Here is a 20,357-nt window from a genome sequence, read left to right on the forward strand (position 1 = left end):
ATAATTCCTCTGTCTGGCACATATGAAATTCACATTGGTAGATTATGAACAGAGTGGGGTAGAATGAAATTGGTAAATAAAATCGATTTTGTAACTTTAATTATCAGAATATTGATTGAGGACAGGAAATGGTACATTGGTTTTCCAGTCAGTGGAAAAAATTAATTTCTTGAATTATTTCATCACCATTAACACATGTGGTAAGTGCTAGCCATTGTGATTGTTAAGATGTGAAAATGAAAAAAAAGTCTCTATGCTAACTTCAGTTGGTGAGAGTGATCATCGTACTAACATAAGAGGTCACATACTTCCTACTATCAGGACAGAATATGTAAGATTACAGAGTAAGGGATTATGAAGGACTGCGCATCAGCTTTGGAATGTGTGCTGACAATAGAAACATGTTTGGAAGGAAGTTAATAGTGCTTGGAAATTGTTAAAGATTTAGTTGAAAGCAGGGATGCCAGAATGTGTTCGGAGAGTTAGGAGCATAAATAGAATATGTGTAAGTTGCTGAAGGAATAGAATTCGATAGCATTGCAGAAGAAGAAAATGTTTTGGAGGAGGTCTATATATAAACAAGAAGGCGGTCAATTCCATGATTGATATCAATTACAAGCTAGGAAAGTGAAAACTGTGGTAAGAAATTAGAACATGAAAGAAGTGGCATTGCAAGGCAAGCAAAAGCCTAAAAAGTTCTTTAATTATGCATAATTAAAGAAAAAATAACTATGGAATAATGGATGGTTGCAAGGTGAACAAGGCAGAAGATACAGTAGAAATATTGACTATTAAATGTATTTCATACTAGTGGAAATAGCTGCTATATTGAGGCAAACATTTAAAGGAACAGGATTGGACCTATCATGTTTGGGGTGGTGCATTTACAGGAGCGTCCTTCCATTAATATACAAAACAAAAAAAATCAATATTATAATTTTGTGATTGTGATTATATTAAAATAAAAATGACTATATTAGTAGAAACGTTTTTTATTTCATGAAATACTAATTATCTGTTTTATTTTATTTTTTTTTTTTTTTCGATTTTGAATTTTAAAAAAATGCAAAAGTCAACAAAAAAAGGAGAGTTTTTTGCCACAAACAAAACTGGTTCTGACCACCAAATATTTTAAGAGAATTTGCTGAAGTGCTAACAGTGTCTGCAACTTGGTTATTCGGTGAGGAACAGGAAAGATCCTGGAGTGATGGAAAGAAGAAAATCTAGTACCATTACATAAATTTAGGGGGTTTTAACACCGAGGTATCTAATTACTGACCAGTCTTATTATTTATTATTTTAGTGACACCTCCAAGGAGTCCGAAGACTCGTCACGGGAGGACACCCACTGTATAACTTTCCGTCTTTAGTTTTGAGATGGTAGTGAAGGCTTTGCGGAAGTTAGATGGATTAGCAAAATGTAGTTGACAGGAGATGAATGCTCTCTGAAAGTCAACTTAGATTTGTTTAAAAATAATCTTCCTTTAGTAATTTGATTTCATTTTACAATAATGTCAAGTTTTGCACTTTGGATCAAAGGAGATGAAATGCAGCGTGTAAAGGATTTGGGATGGTTATGGATAGCTGGTTAATTCGAGGGCTGACCTTAAGCTGATTGTGCTTAGTTTGGCCCTGTGCTAATATAATGAAGCAAGAAATTAAATTTTAATAAAATTTGCCTAACAAAAAAAAAATAAAATTTTCTTTATTAGTTTCTTTTTTTTGGTAAAAGTATAACTAATGAGTATTATCTAATTTTGATATTGTTTTTTCTTTCTTTTGAGATTACATGGTGATCAGCGTTCATATTTGCGAATTTAGGGACACAAAACACCTGTTAAAATGATTAATTTAGTTATTATTAATAAAATAACAATTGATTTCTACCCCTGTATTGAGGTCATCATCAGAAAGATACATGCATATATGCTCTTGCACTCTACAATGGTAAATTGAATATACGCTTTTAATTGATCTTTTACTTAGCCTGACCTCTAGTGGTAAAAAAAAAAACTACAATAAACCATGCTACTAAACCCTACTAAATTAAAGTCCACCCGTACTAAGATTTTCTTTTGGATTTGTACAGTTCAGGTTGCTATACTAAGATTTTCTTCTGGACTTGTACAGTTCAGGTTACTATTGAATGTTTAAAAAAAAAAAACCGTCTTGTATTGAGATTTTTTCTTTGGCTTGTTCTGGTTGCTATAATGATTGCAAATGGGTCCTCCACATTCTTGGCATGGTTAGACCATTTTTGTTCAAGTTAGGATTGTGTTTGAGCATTTCACGTGCACAGTTGTGAGATATCAGGGTTGGTAGTGTGTAGGAAATATAAGGGCAAAGAAAAAGATCGCGGTCTTAAAGAGAAACCTCTAAGTAGTATTTAAATAAAATATTACAGTTAGTGAATTAAAACAGTTTATTCGCAAAATTTTCAATATTTATTTTTCATGTGTCAATTTAAAAATATATATATATGTGCATTACGAAAACATTTAAATAAATGTTAAGTGATTTTGTGTGCGTGCGCTAATACTGAAGATTTCTGTACGAACTGCTGTGGTTTCAGTATTTCTCCTAAAATTGTATCATTGATGGTGAAATATATTCTTCAATTAATAATTCCATTTTTAAATACGATGCATACTTTTTTCGATTGCCATTCTTGCATAATAGCTAGTTGGTGAACACTTATTGACTATATTTGTCATCGTTACTCGTTTCAGTCCATCTGTTTTCATACTCGAAGATTCTAAAACAAGCTCTGTACTTGCCGTAAATGTTTTCATTCCAAGCTGCTGAGTTACCGATACAAGTTATGACGGAGCCATATCAGTAAATCCTTGTCTGACTGCCGCATGCATTAAGCATAAGTATAGGAAGTAGAATATAAACATTGTACTTTCACAGAAGTGTTCAATAGCCTTTCAAGTAATATGACGTAATAAACATTCTCAATGCTTTAACCCTTTGTGCTGTCAACGTACATCCGGTTTCTAATGAAATTTGTAAATATCTGCTGTTTATTGAAACGTCTGCAGTGCTGTAAATTATCTTGTCACTTAAAATTTGTTGGGAGTAAAAATAAGACACCTGTCAAAATATGTTTTATATATCAAGGGTTTTTAAAAACGTCTTGCACAATGCGATGTTTATTACCTTCTGTGTTGTTGTTGGGCATTTCAATATCGTATGTCTTGATTATATGCAACATCACATCTTAATAATCATAAATAATGAAATCGTATATTTATTTTATTTATTTTTTTTAAAGCAAACCAAGATAAAAGACATTTAATTTTTATGTTGTGTGGAAATACTACGATATCATATGGAATGTATGTGAATTCCACAAAGTAACCGACAATAGGAATAGATGTATCAAGTATATACCATACTTGATAAGAAATTAAATTCATATTTTCATCTTAATTTTTATTTGACTGGCACTATCAAACTATTATAAAAAAATACAAAATGTAGTGGATAGTATAGAAACATGATCCATTCTGTTGTTGGACTGTGAAATTTGATAATGACTCCAATTTATTTGAGTTGTTTAAATGGTAAAGCATTAAACAAGTTTTCACCGCCCGCCCCCCCCTTATTTTTATCCGTTTAGATCAGGGGTTTCCAAACTGCGGCCCACGATATGATTTTATTCAGCCCGCCAATTGGACTAATTTTTAATAAGAATCCGCAAGAAAAAAACACGGGGTGTTGATAGATTTCAAATGCATTAATTAAAATTGTGTTCAAAATATATTCCCGAATAGCAAAAAGTAACCGTAATCCAAGTTACGGTCTTTCTGACTGTAAAAGGTCGGTTAAAATGGACTAACGAAGAAAAAAAATTTTGAATTTTACAAGCAAATTTGAAGAAATTTGCTTGTAAATTTATCTCTATTTTTGGGACAACGTATCTTTGCGAACAAACTTTTTCCCGAATGAAATATATCAAGTCAAAATACAGCAAAATTTTCTGATGAACATTTGAAATCGCTACTTGTAATTAGCACTTCAAAATTTGAACCTGAGTTTAATAAGATTTTAAAAACACAAACACAGTTACATCATTCACATTAATGGTTTTATTGTAATTTGCGATAAAAATATGAGAATTTGCTGATAGTGTTCGTTGTCATTAATATACGATAATTTAATCTCACATACTCTATAATCAGTTTTATCTGCATTCAATAAAACATGTATTCTAGTTCTACAGTTTTTTTTTTTTCACTACGGCTCGCTGAACAGTGCTGAAGTACCCAATGTGGCCCTCACGGCGAAAACTTGGGAGACCGCTGGTTTAGATGAATCCATTAGTTTGTTGGACCCTCTGCAAGGGTTTCGCCCTTGCAGAGGGTCCAACAAACTTTGTCAATTTGAAAATTTGTCTGACATTTTCAGCATTCATTGCACTCGAGACTGAACCAGCGTTTTCCGTTTTTCTGCCACAAAAAATAGCGACCGCTGCTATTACTTTGAGTGCTATTATTAAGTTCATTTCTCTCTCTCTCTCGTAACATTATTGATATGAAGTTTCAAAAATGCACTCCTTTCCTATTAATATTAAGTTCTAAAAATGAGTACATAAAAGAGCATGTTTTATTTTAATACGAGCCAATCATTTCTTAAAATGCCATATAACTTCATTTACATATCCCAAATTCATGTTGAATCAATCTTAGCAATACGTTTATTTTTGATTAATGTGTTAATTCATTTATCAGGAAACATTCTTTGTGCTTATGCCACTCAAAACCAATACATACTGGGTGCATGTTATTGGTTTTTGCATGTCACTTAGTGAGGTAATAATTTTATTTTGCAATAGTGTCGTCCCGTTCTGTTGTATATGATATGATTTTTCTGTGTGTGTGAATTGTTACCTGCAATAATTTATTGTGTGGCGAAGCTATAGGCCGAGAAGAAAGATGCCCTTTTTTTTTAAAGCAACTAAACCCTTGGGAATATTATGTAAGGAATGTTGTACAAGAAAATAGAAGCAAGCTTCTTATGTTTATAGTTGTGTATTGACCAGTCATCATGCATGTTTTTATAAGCTAAGAGAAGCATAAGACAGAAAGAGGAATCAGCCCACAGCTTTTGTGAGTTATGCTAAGAAAAACTGAGTATGGAGAAAAAAAAATTTAAACGTCTGAGTATTGACTCCGTGAACTTCAATGTTACCGAAACATACTATTGTCCGTTCATGTAAAAAAAAAAAAAAAAAAATTCGTCTCTATATCTGATAATGAGCAGATATTTAAACAAGGTCAAATTTCTTTTCTCCATACACGTTTAGTTTCATCATATCACGGCACATCAATTAATCAGTGACCAAGAAATGGATGATGACTAGGAGATACGCTGGTAATCGACTCCATATTGATGGTCACTGTGATGGGAAGATAAGAGCTGGGGTGATGAGCCTCTTTATTATACATGAGAGAACTGATGTGTCTAGTTTGATGACAAACTACTAATATTTTTTTTTTATTCATTCATTATTTTGAGCCAAAGATATGCGATAGTTTATATATATTGGGCTCATTACAAAAGAATATAGAATGGGTGTGTTAGTTGTCTACTGGGATATGTATATGTTTTAGACCCAATAAGCTATTCTAAATTTTATTGGTGTTTTTCTGACATAAGACCATATAGAAAATCCAGGATTCTTGCTATAATATAATATATATATATATAGTAGCAGGTGGTTTTGCCTAGATCATCTATGCAGAAGAGAGATGAGCAAAAAAAAAGACAAGTCAGTTTTATCTTTAGGAAGAAACTCAGTAAGCTTTTCAAGGTACTAGAAGTCATTGCTTGAACAAGAGGCAAGTATTCTGCATTTTGTTCTTAAGTCGAATTTGGATTAATGGGATATGCTGGATCACACATACGCACTGACTATTCTTTCTGACTAGTGACAGACAGGATTTCCCTCCAGCAATCTTGGTTTTTTTTTTTTTTTCATCTCGCAAAACAAGAACTGACCAAAAGAATACACAATACACTGGCCTTATAGCCTTAGTTGCTTCAATCATTAATCAGGGGGATCTTTGGAACCCGTGCACTCTGTTCAAGTGTTCCTAATCAACCTATCCTTGAGAGGTTGATTAGTCAATCTATAGTACGCTAATACCATGGATGAGGGTCTTGGTTCTAATGTCTAGTGCATGGTGTCTATGCTCTTCAAACAGATCTTGGGTTTGAATCCATAGTTACAGGGATAGAATGTGATTAATTTAGTATTTTCAGGGAGGATAGAGTAGACAGGACAGGTGATAATAGATACTGCTGATGATAGTAGATGAATTGCAACCAGCAAGATTAGTAGTCAGTCGGCAAATGACAATTCATAAGAGTCAGTCTGGTGTGATATCGAGGCCAATAGGACAAAATAAAAAAAAAAAAAAAAGGTTGCGACTATAGGCCAATGATGACGTGGAAGTTATGCACCAGCAGATTAATACAGTGAGTGAAGTGCAATAATTATTATGACTTCAACTTCTGAGACATTGGAAGGATAAAAGATCACGCACCACGAAGGAAATAGAATTTACACACTTAGTCAGATAGAATTACTTGAAGCAGAATGTAATGGAGGGGACTCGGAGTGTGAGAGAGTGTTGGGTCTTGTTATAGGCCTGTCAGATTTGTCCATATCTAAGGCTACATTGCCTCCAACTGGGGAAAGATGATCACGTGGTCTTAACTTAGGAGATGACAAAACGTGGAAATTCCGTTGAGGGGGACATATGGAACTATAAGGCACGAGGTTGTGATATACTTGGAGGCAACTTGAAGCAGTACCATGGCATAAATATCCGCAAGGAAAGCATGTTCACATTGCATGGGGACAGCTAAAGGGTATCTGGAGGAAGCAATATCACACTGTATATCCAAGGTCAAGAGGTTAAATCGGGTAGGAGTTAGATGGATGAGTATCATCCATCTAACTCCATCATGAGCTGCAAAAGAAAATGTTTTGGAGGGTTCATAAGGAGGAAGGTAACCAGAAAACCCATGAACAGTAGAAGAATCAGAAAGAAAGATGACCAGCATGGCAGAAGGGCAAAATAAGATTATGATAAGAAATTAGCCGAACAGTTGAAAGAAAATCCCAAAGCAGTTTTTCGTTATGTGACAAGTAGGAGGAAGAATGATTATGTAAGGATAACTTTAATGAGTGCAGATGATATAGAGGTAACAGCAGCAGGCCAAATTGTTATGCTACTGAGTGATCATTTTGAAAGGGTCAATCATCCAGGTGACGATATTATTATCACAGTAGTGATAGGGACTGATGTGAGAACAGATGTTGACTAGTTTCTAGGTACTTAGGACATCACAAAATCTGAATGCAAACATAGCTGTGGAATTGAATGGGATATCGGCTCTCATTTTTAGAGAATGTGCAGGATAACAAGTGATGCCTTTGACTAGGCTATTTAAATCTCAGCTTGGACAAAGCCTCAAGAGAGTGGAAGGAGAGCAAAATAATTGTTTTGCATAAAGCAAGATCTGAGTTTGTCTGTGGTAGCAAATTATAGACCAGTCAGTATCTCAGGAGTGGTGGTAAAAGTTCTGGAAATGTTGGTCAAAAAAGGAAATTCAAGAATGGGACGGATAAGAACATGATCATCTGTGAGAGGTAGTGTGGTTTTTTTTGAATCTTATGGCATGCTTTAGTAATTTTATTATCTATTATAATAGGGTGACAGCTCAAATGAATAAATTGAATGGTTACTGTGTGATACTGCTGGATTGTGCAAAGGTGTTTCACAGGATACTGCACAACTCTATGATGCAAACTGCCACAAATGGGAATGGATATAAAACTGGTGATATGGATGATGGACAGATACTAAGAAGTACTATATGGAGAAGCAGAACAAGAAGAAGAGGGCAGATGACTAGTGATATACTTTAGGGCTGTGTGCTTGGACAATTACTGTTTAATTTGTGCATAGGAGTTGTTTGTTGATTATGCAAAGTCGAATATGGTAATTGTTAATCAAATGATGTAAAGAGCTTGCAGGTTGATTTAAATAGACTGACAGTATGGGCAAAACATAATGGATATCAATTTAATGTGCAAAAGTGTAAAGTTATGCATTTTGGGATACAGAGATTACAAGCTGTGTATTACACTGAAGGAACCGTATTCCTGGAAATGGACGAAGCCATTTCCAGGAATAGTAGTAGTAATAGAAAGAGAATTGAAGTTTAGAGTAAATATTTCTAAAGTAACCATTGCAGTTTCTAGGGTTACTCGAAGAACACACTAACGAGCAGAAATAAGGGAGTATTATTCCACTTTATAAAGCTTTGATACGGCTACATCTGGATTACTGTGCTCAGGTCTGGTCACCTGCTTTTCTTGGAAATGAGAAAGCGGTGCAGAGGATTCAGATGGTATGATCAGATAGTGGTCTGTGGAATGATCCCTATTGGGACAGACTCAGTGTTTGTGGTTGATAAGCGAAAAGTGGGATATGATAGCAACATTTGAGTTACTTAAAAGATTTTATAGGGTTGATACAAGGAATATTTCAGTTCTGGGCTAGAGGTAGCAGAACAGGAGGTCCTCCCTGGAGATTGGGTAATAGTGTGGTTAGCAATGGCGTCAGGATAGATTTTTCGATTGGAGTGTGGTAAATGAATGAAATGGATTTGCTGAGTCTGTTGTGAGAGCTAACTAATAATAATTATTATTTATATAATAATAATAATCACTGTTCTTTTTTACAACCTGCTATACGAAAAGAAGCGACATTCCTTATTCTAACTAGTATTTTTATTTGTATATACTCGTATGTTATGTTCTAACGTCAAATTTTGTAATGCTTCTGAATTAAAAAAAAAAAAGAGTTTCATCCGAGAGAAAAATCCTGCTTACTTAAGTAGGCAGTATTTAAAAAAAATCGATTAATATATGATATCAACTGAAAAAAGCCATTTAAAAATTCGTCTAATCTGTGACGATTATCGAACTTATAATAGTCTTTCTTTTGAAGACTTGGCGTCATAAAAGTTATCGTGTCGTTCAAATCCTGAAGAAGCAGGACTACTTTATCTTAGTGTAGTTTCATTTAGCTTGGTTTATCCAGCTTAGATAGACAAAGTAACAACTTGCCACTAAATCGTGTCTCTAATCTTAAAGCCATATTGTTGTATATATGTCACGAATAATGTAATAAATCCGGTTATTATTAATACAAGCCAAATAACGAGGTTAAAGTAAATAATTTACGAGAATTAATCACACGAACCGGTAATTATTAATAATTCCTAGAGGAGTCTGGTAAAAGTAATAAAAACATGTTATATAAAAAATATTTTATTTAATAGCAGAAAATATAGGAGATAACCTTATTATATGATTATATTGTTGTCCGGTTAAAAACAAATTACTTATTTTTGCAGGAAAGACCTCTGTGGCACTTGGAATTACAAAGAATTTCGGACTTTTTTACATTTGCAGCGCTTTGAGTTACAATGGACTGTACAATTGCAATATTGGAAACCTTGACCACCTAAATTAGAATTCTTGCTGGCACATTCTCTTAGACATCTCAGTATTGTTATTATTATTATTCCTGATACCTCCAAGGAGTCCGAAGACTCATCACGGGAGGACATCTATATCAGGAACTTAACTTCATTAACTGAAATAAAAGTTTCCTTACAAACAGTAAATTCGTTCCTCGAATAGAGTTGGTTTAAAATACCATATTTTGTACCTAATTTATATAGGTTTTCATTCTCAATAGAAATTATAACAGCTATAATATTCCGGTTATCGGTCTTAGCCCTATCTACGTCTGGAATTCTTATCCGAACATTTTCTCCTACATTTGCAATTGGAAATTTAGTCATTGAAAGCCGTAACATTTTCAACGTGGGTTTAAATGTACATCAAAAACCAACTGAAATAAATTTCCAAAGACGGGAGTCACGTGGTACTTCCCCCCCCCCCCCAAAAAAAAAAAAAAAACTTAGCGGATTGAAAATTATTACATTACCATCAATAGTTGGGAAGTATTAATAATTACCGGTTCATGTGATTAATTCTCGTAAATTATTTACTTCAACCTCGTTATTTGGTTTGTATTAATAATAGCCGATAATTATTAATATAAACCGATTAATTACTTGGACCGTAACATATATGCTATGTGTTTTATCCTGAAATTTGATTTTGACGAATTGCAGGATTAAAAACCAAAGTTTGTTTCCGGGGGGGGGGATCTGCTTAATATTAACATCATTATTGTATATGTATGTAGCAATCTGTGTTTTATGTTTTTTAATGAAAGTGGGTGGCATTCTTTTAGTCCTAACATTTTGAAATTCGACAGACAGAGAGCCCTGCTATGGTGATCATTGCAGCTGCTACACTTCAAGCCAGAAGGCGATCATAATGCAGCAGGTATATTCTACCGTCTGCGTTTCGAGTTACAGGGGTTATATGTGCGTCAACGGTCGACGAATTCAAAAACAGGGTTAGTTAAACTTTGGCACAGGTAACTGAAGATTTTAATAATAAACACATAATAAATTAGTATTAATTATTATAAGTTGTTAAAATTCTATCTGTATTGTACAAGTCACATATATAATACAAATAGTATTTATATAAAAACTTTGTGTGTGTACATTTAATATTTACAGGAGCTTCTCTAAATTTGCTTATACTCATAACTTTGGATGCACGAAAAGGATATAAATGGTTTGCAACCTTTTATAAACTGATGTTCTTTATTTATATAAACTGTTAAAAGATTCATTAGATTACGAGGGGACCTGGAAAGTTCTGATAAACACCTAGAACAAATGTGATATTAAAGCAACTGATATAATCACAAGAAAGAACATACGAGGATATAAGAACATACGTTACCTTCGTAACTCTGCTGCTAGTATCTTCTTTCTTGTGGTTATATCAGTTGCTTTAATATAATTTTTGTTCTATCAATTTTGTTGCAACTCCTGATGTGGAAATTATGAAATTTGAAAAGTATAAGTAGTACTCTAAAATAATAGTAACTGTATATTTGATTTTAATGACATTACACTTCCGGAAGGTTGGCCAGTATACTTTCAGTATACTCGCCAACCCTCCGGAAACTAGAAATTTTATTTGCTAAAAACACCTCTTTCTGAGGGGTGCGAGTTGGGAGAGGATTTTTTTTTATATCACTTTAATGTCGTGAACAGAGTCACATGGACACATCTAAAAATTGTATTGATAGGTTCTGTTGCCGAATAGCTCCATTTGGATGCATGACTTTTCCAAATGACTTATGTAATTCATAAGTCGTTTGGGCAAGGAAACCCAAAATAATTATTAAGGTTACCAGTACATGTCTTGCTTTTGAGTAAGAAATATTTTTGCTGCAGTCGCCAATTTCTACTGCATCCCTTTAAAATAGATTTCTCACATGAACACTACATATTAAGACAAGACAGAAGCCGGTTGCATTCTAACAATGACTGGAAACTGCTTGACAGCCATGACCCCCCCCCCTGAAGATTGTCGAGGGAAAAAATCTACAGTAAGTTTACTAATCAATACAATAAGGAATTTCGTGGCCAAAACAATTACTTTACTTCGGCAGAGTTATCATTAATTCTAAGTTGTTTTTAAATAACTTTATTCCAGTGAAACAATGTCCTGAAATTAAATAGGATTTTGGTCTGGTGGCTGGCATTGTCGTGCTGTACTCAACAGGCTTTGGGTTCGAATCCCACTACAGGCATAGATTTTTGTTTGTGGATGTCTTTAGGTGACATTCATGAAGATTTATGTCATTGCCTAGTATGAAACCACACCCCTTACTGGAGGCCAGAAAGTGGCTTCGAAATATTCCATGCTTGGTCTTTAGAACAGAATTCTTGGATTATCTAATCCACCAATGTTACTAATATATCGATGTACTATATGTTTACAACCTTTCGCAGGTTGGATTCTCCTAAAAATCAGAACCTCCGTAGCTTAGTTGGTATAGATGAATCCCTGTCTGAAAGTCCTGTATTCAAAGACCTAGGAAATGGTATTTCGTCTCACCACCAGGCAAACCGTCCAGAAGAATACACGCAATTTACAGACAAAAATACATTAAAATCGATAGTAATATATTGGTTTCATAAGATGTCCCTGAATTCACGTGTGGGTATTCCTACCGTCGTATCATCATACGATAAATAAATAAGTAAACCTAAAAATATGACTGATTTCTTAAATACTAGAAATATTTCCAAAATTCTATAAATAGACAATTAAATTAGTTTGGGCCTGAATGCATTTTTAGTCAACACTTACATGTGACTAAATTTTTTGACGTACTAAAAATATTTCAACTCCACATTAAGTAAATTTATAGCCTGAATATTTTTAATCAAAAAGAGACCACTAAACCTTTTACCTGTGAATGCCTGTGGAAATGGTTTTGCAACCCATGCCCTAGGTTGCACAAAGAAAGAACCCGTATAAGTTGTCATAGTCACTGACTAGAAAAACTTTTTTTCTAAGCCTTTCTTCACCCCATTTCAGAGCTATTCAAGCGAAAGAAAGGCAAATAGAATTTTTCTCCCTGAAACTCTGGTTTTAATTCAACATCACAAAATTCAACCCCAGAACACACACTATAATAGATAATATTACAAATATTAGGGTTTAGGTCTATGAAATGGTGAATTTGTCTGTGCTACTCTACTCTCTCTCTCTCTCTCCAGAAAAACTTTGATTCATTGATAGCCTAGGCTCACTATCAGTGAATGCTTGAAGGATAAAGACTGTCATTAGTTAGTTGAGACTAAAGGAGCTCTGTCTGCTCTCTTTAAGCAATAAAATGTATCGTTATCGTAATCATTGTTTATTCAAGTATAAATTGAGAAATATATAAACAGTAATAACATATAACAACTCATGGGGATGAAGTCTATTAAATGTAGATGAGCCAAGTTGCTTTGTTAGATGCCAACTGGTAATTGTCACATGTTTCATGAGTCTCATCTCCAAAATGAATTCTGCTTATGTATTGCCAAAACTTCCTCTGTGTTCCATTAGTTGGCTTGTAGAGATAGCGCGAACACTGAACGTAGGCGAGGATGTCTAAGTTAGTACCAACCACCTCAGATGAATTTTCTGAGTTGTTTTGATTAGGAGTCTTGGCTGGCTTTCCTCAAGAATGATAGCATTAAGAATGGGATATTGATGTATATCGTAGTAATGATGGAAAGCATGTCGTTCCCAAACTATTGGCGGTATTAATTGTTTGTTGAGTAGTCAAGTTCCATGTCTGGTAATCCTATGTAAATATGTGTTTTGTACAGACAAATTTTAGTATATCTGGTGAGGAGTTTGGATTTCTAAATATTATACTTTTATGGAATTGAAGAGAAAACTTGTGCTTTATTTGCCCTATGTCAGTTAAAGCATCAATGTAAGAACCAAGGTACTGAAAATCTTTTACTTCTCCAAGGCTGTTTTTAGGACTTTAGTTTTGCTACTGTTGCCTGCCAACCCAATCAGTTCCGCATATTTACATAAATTATATAGGTAGTAGTTTTGGATTGTGTGAATGTTAGAGTCGATTAGCACATCATCTGCAACGCAGAGGATGCTTATGTGAGGTTTGTCCTGCCAAATATTTAAGAGTTATTCCATATCCATTTCCCTTAAGTTTAAAAGCATAGTCAAGAGTAATAGTAATAAAAATCTACAGTACCAAAGAGTTTCCCTGAAGAACTCCAGTGGAAATGGTAAAACTTCCGGTCAGCTTTCTATTAACGATTAGTCTTCAATGGTAATTCTAGTAATATTCTGTTCTGCTATTGTTTTGATTATCTTAAAGAGGGATTGGAATAACCTAGAATTTTGAAAATCACATCCACTTTATATTGGCTGAATCGAAGTCTTTTGAGAAATCTATGAAGTACAAAACTGAACAAAGGTTTTAACTCTTTCTCCTCCTCCTCTTAGAAAGAGTTTTACGTTTTAGTTCATTAAACGAAAAGCTATACGTTTAATGAAAAGTTTTACATCTTCACAATTACAAAGAGCAAGTGAAGGTTTGTACTGAAACAAAGGTTTCCTGAGAGCATATTTGATAACATAGATAACACTGCTTGCCGATAGACATGATTCTTATTATGACCATATTTTGCTTCTCATCAGCACTTGTAAACGATTTTATTGAACGGACATTGTTTCAACCTCTTTCAGTTCTCTGTCTATACTGTTTATTTTCAACACTAGCTTCGATAAACTATTCTGGTTTTCTGCGTATTGTCTGCTGAGAATGTAAAGCAGTCGCTCTCAACTTGGCTCATTAAAATTCTAAATGAAAGACAAAATATGGTTCCCATCAGGATCCTATTTTTCAGTAAGTAGTAGATTGTCAAAGAAACTAGTAAAGCGAAGGAGCGTTATCAGCTTCTTCTCAAATATAAGAAACGACGTACTTGGAAATGAAGTTAACGGGATATTTCTATTGGCATCTCAGCTACTATAATTTATTATTATTATTATTATTATTATTATTATTATTATTATTATTATTATTATTATTATTATTATTATTATTATTATTGCTATTGCACATCAACTCCATGGAGCCCTAAGACTCATTGTGAGACCCAAATTATCAGCACACATAACTGACATAACACAAACAAACAATGCACACATAACTGACTCAGGCAACTCATTCCATTCATTCACCACTCACTTTGTGACTGGTGAATGAATGGAATGGGTTGCCACTCACAAAGTGATTGGTGAATGAATGAAAGAATGGAATAAAAATATCTCAATTCAATCCAGATGTGGTCGTATCAAGGCTTTATAAAGAGGAATGATAACTCCCTTATCGCTAATTATTAGTGTGTTCCTCAATAACCAAGTAATCATGTGACTACTCTAGCTAATTTAGCAATATTCCTTCTAAACTTCAACTCTCTGTCTAATACTGCTACCCCCTAAATCCCTAACTTTATTAATTTCCTGGAGTACAGTTTCCTCAATATGATACACAGCTTCTAATTTTTGTATCCCAAAATGCATAACTTTATACTTGTCAAAGTTAAATTGACACTCATGTTCTGCATACTGTCAGCCTATTTAAATCATCCTGCAAGCTCTCTACACACCCTGATTAACAATTACTCTTCCTTTGCATCATCATCAAACAACAGCTGAATATCTCCCTTCAAATTATTTCCTATATCATTTATGTACAAATTAGACAGCAGTGGTCCAACCACAGAGCCAAATAACCTAGTCACCCGCCTTCTCCTGGATTGATTCTGCTCCTCCACTTACTACTTTTTGGTATCTGTCCATCTGTCACCCTTTTATGCATATCACTAGTTTCCTATTCATCCCCATTTGTTGAAATTTACGTGTGATAGTTCCATGTGTCATCTTGTCAAACGCTTTTCAAAATCCAACAGTACAATCGTGTAGCCATTTATCCAACTAGCTGTCAGTCTATTATAAAAAGTTAATATGTTACTAAGGCATGATCGACTTCATAAAACCATGCTACCCCTCATAAGTATCATATTTTTATACACCTCTTCCTGAGTTATCATTTTGACCAACTTTTCCGGTACTTTTGCCACCCCCACCACCCTCTGAGGTACTGATTGGTCTATAATATGCTACCACAGATTGGATCCTCCGTGCAAAGGAATTATTTTGCCCTCCCTCTTGGACTTTGCTAGAGCTGAAACTTAAATTCAACAGCCTACTTAAAGGCGTAGCTGGTTCTTTTGTGCATTCTCTTGAAACTGGAGCCAATATCTCAATCCAATCGTACAGCTGTATTCAGATTCATCAATATGCTAAGTACCTTCAATTCATCAACCTCTGTTCCCACATCAGTTCCTGTCACCTCTGCCATAATGATGTCTTCACTTGGATTGTATATCCTTGTAAAGTGGTTCCTCAGTAGCTGAATAGTTTCATCTGCACTCGTTAAAGTTATCTTTAAATAGTCATTCTTCCTCCTACTTGCTAGTTAACGAAAAAACTCTTTGGGATTTCCTTTCGCTTGCTCGGTAAATTTCTTCTCATAATCTGATTTTACCTTCATGACCATGCTGATCATCTTTCTTTTCTGATCCTTGTACTGTTCATGTGTTAGCTGGTCACCTTTCTCCTTATACTCCACAACATTTTATTTTATTTTATTTTTGTAGCTTTTGCTTAATGATACTATTCATCCGATTAACTCCTACCCGATTTACTCTCCTGACCGTATACAGTTACTTCCTCATGATACCCTTCAACTGTCCACATGCACTGTGAACATGCTTTCCTTGCAGATATTTGCTATGGTACTACTTCAAGATGCCTCCTAAGTATATCATATCATAATCTCGTGCCTTATAGTTTCACATACAGTATATCCATTCTTAACTGGAATTTCTAATGTTTTTTTACCTCCCAAGTTATGACCAGATGATCACCTTTACCCAGTTGGAGGCAATGTAGCCACCTTAGATATGAACCGATCTGACCCTATAACAAGATCTAACACACTCATACCCGCAGTCCCCCTCCGTTACATTCTGCTTCAAGTAATTATATCTGAGTAAGTGTGTAAATTCCATTTACTTCCAGCCATGTGATATTTTCCTTCCGAGTATGTCTCCGAAGTTTAGAGTCCCCATATTAACTACTGGACTTCACTCATTGTACTAATCTGCTGGTGCATATCTTCCACATCATCCCTGGCACTCCCTCGCCTATATTTTCATTTTGTCCTATTGGCCTCGATATCACACCAGACTGACTGCTAATCTCGCTGGTTGCAATTCATCTGCTCTCTCATCAGCAATACTTCACCCTCTGTCTTGTCTACTCTATCCTCACATTAAATTCCATCCGTGCAATTACGTCGTCTGCTGTTAGCCAAGTCTTATTAATGCCTATAACTTGAAGAGGTTGCACTAAACAATGTCAAAAATTCTTCCCACTTATTCCAGATGCTTCTATTGATTGTACAAAAACTGTAGCATCCCCTTAGGCCTTCAACCACCTTTATAACCTGAATTCATAACCCCATTCGATATTGTTGCCCGAGAGTCTAAATTCAGCATTCTTTGTTCATTCACACACTCATTCGCTTTATGATTGCCTACACACACACACACACACACACACACACACACACACACACACACACACACACACACACACACACACACACACACACACACACACACACACACACGCACACACACACACACACACACACACACACACACACACACACACACACACACACACACACACACACACACACACACACACACACACACACACAAAGCACTCTCCTGTACCCGTTCTAATTTCTTTAGTGTTCCTAATTTTGCATTTCCACATTCTCAGTGAACAAAACTCTCTAGACACCTAACTCCGAATTGATTTAAGTAGTCCATCAGCATTTTACAAATATTTCCGTACATCAAACTCAGACCATAGGGCCACAATCTCTATATCATTCCTTCTCCACCACCTGCATATTGATTTATTAGCTATCATATCACTCTTTCTCAGTTCGTCTCGATCATAACCTGGCAGCAGACTTACAAACATCATTTTTCATTTCTATCAACAACTCTTTCACATCCTCCCTCATACAATACTTCTCATTACCCAAAACAATGAATTCCTTCACCTTCCGTTTCTACATTTTAACAGCATTATTAATATTAATTTTCGCGACAGGAAACAAGATTTTGTAACACTTTTGTAACCCTTTATCAATTCGTCATTTTCTTCTAAACTTGCTAACATACGTGCGCCAGTTGTTACCGTTTACATTTTACCTCCATGCTGATGTACACTTTTTTTCAGGGATAGGAAATGTTTGAGAACAGATGAGGATATATTTAGAAAAGTGCAATGCCAGATGGAAGTCAAATGCATTTTCTTAGAAAATTTCTGAATTATGTTTCATATATATCTACTGAACTTGATAATAATAATAATAATAATAATAATAATAATAATAATAATAATAATAATAATAATAATATCTACTGAAATATTATTACTTTATAAATATTAATATTTTCTCTTTTTTGTTATTTGTACCCAAATGGTTAATAACCAATAACACATTAAGTAGAGGAACGAGTTAAGGATGGACCAGATTATTTGAGAATTCTGCTCTTGAGACAGTAGTTTTAAGCCATTTGAAACTGCCAATAAGCTGGGCGATTTCCTGACACGTTAGCAACAATTGTGCATTACTTAAAGACTTTCATAAGCAGCCATGCTAAATTAGGATTCGAACACACAACCTGTTTGTTGAAGAGAGTATTTGATATCCTGGATTTCGGCAGAGTTTTTCTTCGATGAGTCTAAGGACTCCTTGGAGTTGCCCGTAATAATAATAATCACTGAAAATTACTTTATATAAAAGTCACGAAGAACTTATATAAGTACTTTTCAACTGAACATGAGTTAGCTGGTTTCATACGAAGATAAATGGATTTCTCCCGAAAAACCAGAACTTTGGTTTTTCATTCTTCAAAACAGGCAAAATAATACAATTGACGGACATACATACTGGTCTGCATAATCTTAGTTACATTAGCCATAATTACGAACAAGCCAATTCAACTAATAAGTAATTAAGTGTTTAAGTATTGAGTAATTACTTTTTATTAAATATTAATCCCATACATGATTGGTTCGAAAACGTATCGCGCATTAGTACAGTGTGGGTAAGAGATTAATAAGAAAGAAGGAACAGTATGTTTTGGCTGCCTCTGGAAGGAAGACCTTTTCAAAGAATAGAAGTAAGAAAAATGAAAGAAGCAATAAATAGTTCGATAAGTCTGAAGCCAAACAGTGTATGGTTGTTGACGTGGAATGCTCATGCTTTTGCATGTTTAGAGGAAAGTGGAGAAATGATGGCGACCAGTTCGATGGAGACTGCTTATGAAAAAAACTGTAGAAAAGGTAGAGACAGAACTCTGTAAGCAAGTAATTAAAGTGAGTCTGTCAGAAAGGGGTTATTTATTAAAGCGACAGCGTGGGGTTATTTATTAAGCGGAATGTTCTCTCGTACGGAGTACAAGCATTTTTAGGAGGTTTTGGATGCACCACCTCAAACGTGAAAACGGTATTGTAAGGTTGGCATTTAAATAGTGTTATAAGTTGTATAGATGAGAAGTAGCGTTTTGAACAGAAAAAAGTTATCAACTTTTTTTAGGAGACTGTGGATCTGTTGTGTCTGGAAAGGCTAGAGACGTAAGTCAACCCAAGAAGAAAACTTTGTTATGGATACTAATTATTGTCGAAGTTAAGGGGAAGTTAAATCAGATCCTTCTTATGAGAAATAAGGCACGATTATTTTAGTAGCATTGCAGTTCACTAGGTTGTTGTCATCCTACTAAAGAATGATATGAATGTCAGTCTGTAGGAATTGGTTATAAATCATGAACGAAGTGTATATTCCTCATAAAATTACACAGAGATGAATTAGTGAAAGAAATCCTTAATATATAAAAGAAGAGGGGTGAGCGAAATTACAGAGTCCTAGTTTTAAGATCCTCTTATGTCAACAAATGCCTTGGATACAAGTTTCTCTAAACCTTTCCATGCCTTGTCTTAAGGTGGATGAGGTTGACTTGGAAATCTGCTATACACTGAGAGTGACGAATCAATATTGGTGATCACTAATTAATTACTGGAGACCTTCAGGCTGTGAAAACATTGGCGTTAATGATTCTCCATTTGTTTCGAGATAAACAACATGAGTTATCAGTTCAGAATAACAAAATTAATATACAAGTAATTTATCTAAAGCAAAAAAGGCAAAAGGTCCATATATTAATATAAAGAAAGAAAACAGAGAAAGTTCTATTTTTGTGGCATAGAGGAGGGAGAGGAAGACTGAACTTCTTATGTGACATCGTGTGACAAAGAGGGAGTTAAAAAAATTCGAAAACACACTGTAACAATATCTAGAGTATTATTTGGCAGTTGACTTTTAATATAAATGTTGTAAATCCCTGACTTATTGCAAGAATCATTGGGGCAAAAATTCTACCGTAACGTCGGTTCCAAGTTGAATATTTATCGCACCGCAATTTTCATTCGACATTGGCATTCAATAGGATACTACCTATAAAATATGCACCAGTAATTTCAAATAATAATAATAATAATAATAATAAATCTCTGCAGACTGCATCATTTAATAGATTTCGACCAAATTTGGAATCTGGTTTCTAACGTTCAAAACATTGAAGAAATTGAGGTTAACAGGAGACTAAAATGGAGCGTAGGAGGCGGCGGGGGGGGGGGGGGCAGA

Source organism: Typopeltis vanoorti, chromosome 1, assembly GCF_054136105.1.
Source record: "Typopeltis vanoorti isolate ZY-2024b chromosome 1, IOZ_Tvanoo_1.0, whole genome shotgun sequence".
Classification (NCBI taxonomy): Eukaryota; Metazoa; Arthropoda; class Arachnida; order Uropygi; family Thelyphonidae; genus Typopeltis; species Typopeltis vanoorti.